Genomic DNA, 8,305 nt, shown 5'->3' with positions numbered 1-8,305 from the left:
TGTTGCGATAATTTTGCACACGCAAGTGTACGTATCGTTTCAAGTAGTAGACTCACTAGGAGTGAGGTCGATCCCACAGGGAGTGTAGTTAAGTACTTTAAAATTAAACCTTTACTTCTATTTGATTAAATAAAAGATAGGAAAAAAAAAACAATGAAGTATAAGAAAAAAAATAGTTGGAAGCAACAATTCAAGAAAATTAATAGTTAATAAACTAGGGTGTCGATTTCAATTGTTTCTATTGAATATGGTCTAATATGATTGTTTTCTTAATATTAATTCCTATGCAATAGCAGGTTTACTAAGGTAATTTATAGTCTTCTCAGATATATAAACCTCAATTACATGCAAACTTTCTACTCTCGTGATAAATTTAACATGCAACAGGCATTAAACACAGAAACCCTATAAGCTATCTAAACCATATAGGTACTCTCGTCCTATATCGAAATTCAGTTCTATTCTACTATAGCATATTTGACACTCACTTCTCAGATCTCGCATCAAAATCATAAACAGTTAATTGGTGGCCAGACAATTAAAAGTAATTAAGCACAAATAAAATAGAATACATAGAAATTAGGGGGGAAAATAAATCATATTAAAACCATAAAACAATGTTAAACAATATCCATCTAACCCTAATTAAAGTGTTTAGTTACTCATGTTCAATGCAGCACAAATACACATATTAACTGATAGAAAAGAGATGAAAAATACAGAAGAGAAGAAAAGAAGAATGCTGAAAAATCCTGAGCAGTATGTCTTCAATATTGCAGCTGATCTCCCTATTCTGTATCTGAACTCTCACTTTTTCTCTCTGAGATTGCTTGATGAAATCAACTCTCTTCTGCTCTTTATATAGGCATTCAGGGCCTAAAAAGATGGAAAAACGCACATGTTAAATGCCCATTCGAACTAGGAAACCCCCAACACTCACGTGAGATAAAAATACGAGTTTTGTGCTGTTTAGGGAGGCGGGCCGCGGCATGCTAAAGCCATGCCGCGGCCCGTGTTGGAAGCGATTTTTCTGCTGCGTCGACTGATAGTCTTTTGACCATAACTCTCTCAATATTGCTCGGAATTGAACAATTCAAGATGTTCCGAAAAGATAAAAGAGAGATCTAGAACTTTTATGTTTTGACTTTTTCCAAAATCTAATCAGAAGACAGTCGAATTCAGGCTTGAAGTTTCAGCTTTATTTTCTTGCACAGTTTTCTCTATTTTAAATATCATGATATTTGTGAGATATTTTTATCTTTTTTCCCATCTTTTTCCCTGATATTTTTCTAATCTTCTTCTATTTTAAATCTGCAAAAATAAAAGATAACAAACGTAAAAATGCTCCAAACATGATTAAAACTCAATTAAAAATATACTAAACTTAATATAAAATTAATACTAAAAATAACCTAACAGATTTGCTTCCTAAATTTGCTTATTTTGGCTCTCCCAATCCATCTCAGAAGTCGGGGTAATGATGAAGCAGTAGCATGCCACTGCAGCCAATTCTTCATGGCTCTTAAGCAAGTATCAGCAACTGGACAATCGATGAATAAGTGTGCAAAAGTTTCTGCACTTTGGCAGCAAAGAGGGCACTTATCTTCATCTACAATTCCCATTTGACAGAGCCTATCTCATGTTTTTAACCTGTTTTGTATAGCAATCCAGGTTATGAAACTGTGTTTGGGTGTGTTCAAATGCCCCCAAACTTGTTGACTCTAATTCACCTTGTCTTGGCTTGTTCGAAGTATCTTGTATCCTGCGGCAACACTGTAAGGAGTAATAGCATTAACTGCTACCAGCCCCTTACATTGTTCTTTAAGAGCAACCAGTCTCCTCTAATACCAACTTCCTTGAGTAGGAGGCCGGTATTGCCACAAGTCTTCACTTCGGATATAAACACAATGGATCCATTTTATCCATAGGTTGTCTTCTTTGTATGAAATGGCCCAAATGTATTTTTTCATGGCTGCCTTATTCCATTCATGCACCTTCTTAAAGCCTAGACCACCATTAGCCTTAGGATGACATACACAATCCCAAGCTATTAAACCTGGTCCAGCAGCTATGGCTTATCCCTTCCATAAGAAATTTCTACATATTGCCTCAATATCATTAACTATTTTCTTAGGTAGTATCATTATCTGCGACCAGTAAGCATGAATAGCCAATAATACTTAGTTGATACACAGTTCGGGCTGCAAAAGATAGGTTCCTCGAGCTCCAAGTACGTATTCTAGCTGTCATCTTTTCTACAAGGGCTAAACATTCATTTTTTGAGATCTTTGCACAAATAGGCACTCCTAGATAATGAAATGGCTTTTCTTTTAAGGAGAAACCAGAGGCATCAAGAATTCTGTTAACTTCATAGTGGTCCATATTGCTGCAATAGATAGCCGATTTTTGTAGATTCAGTTAGAGTCCTGAAGTTTGTGAGAAAAGCTTTAATCCTTGCAAAAGGTAGTATACACTTTTGAACTCACCTTTGCTGAAGAGAAGTACATCATCAGCAAAAGCAAGATGAGTAAGTTTGAGTTCAGAACACCTCTCATGAAAAGAGAAATTTGCTTTCTTGCCAATCACTTTCAGCACCCTTGATAGGTATTCCATCTCAATAACAAACAGTCGGGGGGACATGGGATCTCCTTGTCTCAGTCCTCTACTAGTTCCAAAGAACCCATGTACAGAACCATTAAACATAATAAAGAATCTGGGGGTTCTCACACAGTTCGTGACCAATTTGACAAAAGGTTCTGGGAACTATAAAGCTTGTAGCATCTCTTCCACAAAGTCCCACTCTATAGTATCATATGCTTTTTGTAAATCAAGCTTTATCAAGCAGTTGGGCTTACCTAATTTTTTCCCATAATGTCTCACCAGGTCTTCACATATCATGATATTGTGTCGTATAAACCTCCCCTGAATGAATCCTCCTTGGTTTTGGGCAACCAAATTAGGAAGAATGAAGGAGTCTTTATTTGCATAAGTCAATTTGGTTTTGTAATCACTTGACATTCATCTAATAAATTTCATTTTGTCGGCGTGGCCCCGTGAACTAAGAGCAATTAGAAAGAGTTGATGATACCATGTATAACATATTGTGTGTCATTTTATTTTCTGTATTTACTTTCTGCAGTATATTTTTGTTTTGTCAGATTCTATGTCTGATAAATAGAGATAAATTATGTTTAAACAATTTACTATAGTTTTGCATTAATTAAATTGTTTGATAATTTCACTTGGTAAATATAAAAATAGAATTTCATTTGGTATCAGAGTAGTTTACTAAACTCTCATTGAGATCTTGTATTTAATTTTTGTTTAATTTGTTTCTTGTGTGAAATATCTTTCTTTAACAGTGATGATGAAGTTTTGAAGTTCGAAACTAACGAAGACCATTAGTGGCGGGACCCCACCGCTAATAATAGAATTAGCGACTATTTATTAGCAGGAGACTTCCGCCGCTAATAGCTTATTGCGGTCGAAAAGGGGGCTATTAGCGGCAAAGAGGTCCGCCGCTAATAGGGTGATATGTTGTAGTGTCCTGTTCTAACTGCTTTAGCATCTGTCTCTGCAGAACTCTCTGGTGTTTGAGCTTCCCTTGATGCCTTGACTGATCGAGTGATGACTCTTGAGAAACTCCAACGCTCAGTTTTAGATGTTGTCAAAGCCTTGTCTAAGGCCCCAAAAGTTTAGTTTTTCTTGTCTTTTATTTTTTGTTTCCATTCCTAAGAACATTTGTACTTTCTTTAGTCTTAGGTTTGGCATATTTATTTCTTCTATGTTTTTGGTTCTTTGGCTGCTTTGAAAGACACAAAAGGGGAGAGTAGATACTCAAAAACATGTTTTCTTTTATTATGTGTAACTCTGGACCTTTTTATTTTGAGGGGGAGTTAAGTTTAAGTTTCCTTTTCATGTTTGATATGAGTTAGGCATGCTTGCAAGGAGAGTTCTTCTCTTTACTTTTTTCCAACATGTGTGTTGTGGGTTTTTGTTTTACTTTTGTCTATCAAATTGCCAAAGGGGAAGATTGTAAAATCCTTTATTGGCATATTTGATAAAATAGACAAAAATAATGTTGCGGTATTTTCAAAATTGGCTTTACTTGTTTATTCTTTATTTTTGAAAATATTGTTTCCTTTTCTTGTGTGAAAAGGCTTTCTAAAATCAGATTCTATTCCTTTTTGACTTTGTGTGAATTAAATATGAGTTTTTCTTATTTAGATTATTTAATTTTATCTTTGTTTTTTAAGAAAATTCTTAATCATATTTATTTCCTATTTATACGATTTATTGACCAAGAAACCGTGTGCAGCTGTGTGTGTTAATGTAGTTAAAGTTGCCTTATTTGTTTATGAAAACTTTGCTGAAAAACTGTTCAGGTTCACTGTACCTGTGTGAACGGACTGACTGTCTATTTAAACAGATTTTGACTTTTCTATTTGGAAAGATTTTCATTTATTGACCTAGTTGTTTCTTGGTTGTTTAACCACGACCTAGAGGGTTTCTAAAGTGTATAAATATACCTTTAGATCGCTGGTATTGGTGAACTCGCTTGGTGTATCAATTCTAAATTACTTTCAAAGTTAGAGAGTATTTTCTTTGTTGTGTGAAGAACTTGAGTCCAACAAGTTCTTAGTGTTTTATTATTGTGTTATTCTGCATTGTTTCTTGTTGAAATTGTACAGGTTAAACACATTGGATATTGTTCATCAAGCTTTGGGAGAAGTCTTGTTTGTGAGTCACTTTTTGGGAGGAAAAGTGCAAGCGAGTCACTCTTCGGGAGGAAGATTGCAAGTTAGTCACTCTTAGGGAGGAAGATTGCAAGTGAGTTACTCTTCGTGAGGAAGATTGCAAGTTAAACACTCTTTAGGAGGAAGATTGCATGTGAGTCACTCTTTGGGATGAAGTGTGCAAGTGCTATGATTTGAAGGGAATTCAAGGTCTCAACACTTCAGAAATTTGGTTAGAATAATAGATTACAACAGCTGCGGCAAATTCAAAAATGGAGTCTTTACCTGTATAAGTCAATTTAGTTTTGTAATCACTTGAGATTCATCTATTAAATTTCATTCTCTGGGCGTGGCCCCATGGACTAGGAGCAATTCGAAAGAGTTGCTGATACCACGTATAAAATTAATGTTGTGTGTCATTTTATTTTCTACATTTTTACTTTTTGGCAGTATATTTCTGTTCTGTTAGATTCTATGTCTTATAAAATAGAGATAAATTTTGTTCAGAAATTTACTACAATTCCGCATTAATTAAATTATTTTATAATTTCACTTGGTAATTTTAAAAACATAATTTTAATATCGAATAATGTTGGACATGAAAATTCCTTAAAACTATTTCTTGTCCATCACTAATTTTTCTGGACATGAAAAAGAGATAGTAAAGAGGTTTTCTTGTAGTGTTTCAAAGTTCACAACAACTTGACCCTCTTCTTGACTTTGGCTTCAAGAGTAAAACTATATACTTAAGATGATGGGTTGAGTTATGGCTCCTCTTCACGTCAACGGATGAACATCAATAAATAAATATATATATATAAATATATATATATATATATATATAAATATTCTCAGCCAAAAGAGAGATAGAGAAATGTTTAGCTACTTTGTTTTTTTTTTTTTAGAGAAATGAGAGACATCTTTTGTTTTCTTTACTTTTGAAACGGGAAAGTGATTAAAATAAAAAGGTCTCTTATAACCCTATGGACGAACCCCCTAGGTGAAAATTGACTATCCCACCCTTGCTTCCATTTTCCTACAAGAATACTCACTAAAAGGCCCAACGGTAAATGTGTTATTACAAAATTTCACCTTTTGACATTCACCATTAATATTATATTTAGTTGCATATATGCTCGTCTTGTTCATAAATTCTCACTATGGTATGACAAAATCCTAATACCGTTGCTCACCTAATCACTCGTGACCAAAGTAGCATGTGTGGCCGGATGCCAATACTAAGCTGACGTGCCAACGCCTCTAATCATGTCCCATTTAATACAAATTAAAAAAATTAATATTTTTGAATTAACCCTATTAAATATCTTAATGAAAACCACCCACACAGAATAAGAGTCTGTTTTTCTGCTGGGGGTGATCTAGGGTCCCAACTACTGTCCAGGGCACAACAGGTACATTGCACTTTGCTAACCAATTCATTCCTAGAATCACATCAAAGTCTTTTAGATTTAACTCAACCAGATCTACCGATAATTCTCTAATCTTCTATAAGCAATAAAAGAGGCCTAACCCACATGCTATAGATAACCAGTTCTCCAGTAAGCATCATTGTACCAAACCCGCTAAATAAGATATAACACAATCTATTCAAACTATCAAGTGTTTTCCACCCTATAAATCAATAGAAAAACCCCGAACATCCAATCTAAAGTTTTTGATTTGGTAAGAAATCACACCAAAAGTTTTCCAAATCAACCTTAATACTACAGGACAAATATGAACATGTAGGATTAATTCTAGGATAATTATTTTTGCTTTCACAATGTGAGACATGAATAGATTTTGCTTGAAAAGAGCTTTCCAACTCATTTGAAATCACATCAATTGAAATTGTATTGATCGAGATATGCTTATTTACTGCGGATAGTTTTTAAATTTAAGTACAAAAAATACTGCAGTTACATTTAATTGGAGGTAATGGAATGAAAAAAAAGAATTCATTCCATTATTTTATTTAGTAATATTTTAGTAGAGTAACCATTTTATTTTAAAAATATAGGATTTAGTTTGGTTATGGGTTAACTTTTTGGTCCAAGACTTGTTTCAATTTATTGGAGAATATTGTCCCACATGGATTAAATGTGAAAGTATTGAGCCATATATAAGAACATGGGCTACTCCACTCATTGCCAATTGGTTTTGAGATGGAACCCCATGATTCTCAACATGGTATCAGAGTCATATCCCTAGCGGGCTTTCGATCCACACCTATCAAAGAGTTAGCCAGCCGCAAGCGAGCAAAATGGTACTCCCAGCCGCGAGCAAATGGAACTCCCAGCCGCAAAATAAAAAAATAAGCGAGCAAATGACACTAAGGTGATTCAAGACCACCATCTTGAGGGGGGATATTGGAGAATATTGTCCCACATGGATTAAATGTGAAAGTATTGAGCCATATATAAGAACATGGGCTACTCCACTCATTGCCAATTGGTTTTGAGATGAAACCCCATGATTCTCAACACAATTCAACACCTAAATTTTGCCAAGGATAATTTGGCTATATATAACACGTACGTACAAGATGATATATCGGAAATCATATTAAATATATCATATAATATTCTTGCATATGTTTTCAGTTTTCATCATCCTAATCCGATTACTCAAAGTTGTGAACACGGGTATTATAATCTACCCATAACAAATCTACATATATTGTGGGTATCCATCACCCATTTGGGTGGATATTTGACTTTCAGTTATTATTTCAACTTACTCCAACTTCTTATACGTATCCATTTCATAACAATATTATTATTATTATTATTATTATTATCATTATCTTGAAATGAGTTAAGTTGAATAATCAGTAGCCCTCTTGCAGTGAGAGCCTGGAGAAAAGTCACTTATTTTGTTATCCCACGTCTTAGATATACGTCGTGCCAAATAATACAAAAAATAGTTACCATAGAGAAATGTTATCATCAAAGGTGGCCTGATTTTTCGATCTCACACATATTAATTTATTTATTTTTGATAATTTATTTTAATTTAGAGTGTATTTGGTAATATTTTCTTAATTAAATTTTTGTTTTATAATTAAAAAAGTAAAAATATTTTTAAAAAACATATTCTATAAAACTAATTTCACTTTTTAATTTTTTTCAGAATCAAAATTTTAAAACTTTTAAAAATAATAAAAAAAAAACATCACTTTTAAAAAAAATTTAAATAGATTTTTTTAATCAATATTTTAGACTCTGATCTCAACGTGGACCTTATTACTAGAACTTGGGCTCTGTCCCCAGTCTTGAACTCGAACCACGGCGCCAACCCAAACACGAATCTAGACTCAACTTAAATAAAATCACAAAATAAAAATGAAAATTAAAGTTATAGAAACGCTTTTATTTTCTATTTTTAAAATAAAAAAGCAAAAATGAACACTTTTTTAATTTTAAAAAACACAAATTTTATTTTTATTTTTGTGATGAAAAAATTAAAAAATAAAAATATTACCAAACGTCCCCTTAAAATATAACACTCACAACGTCACATTAATATGGTGTTAGGGAAACTCCAATACTCAGATAAATTTAGTGCTA

This window comes from Cannabis sativa, chromosome 8, assembly GCF_029168945.1.
Source record: "Cannabis sativa cultivar Pink pepper isolate KNU-18-1 chromosome 8, ASM2916894v1, whole genome shotgun sequence".
Classification (NCBI taxonomy): domain Eukaryota; kingdom Viridiplantae; phylum Streptophyta; class Magnoliopsida; order Rosales; family Cannabaceae; genus Cannabis; species Cannabis sativa.
The sequence above is the reverse complement of the archived record's forward strand: the minus strand, read 5'-3'. Positions refer to the sequence as shown.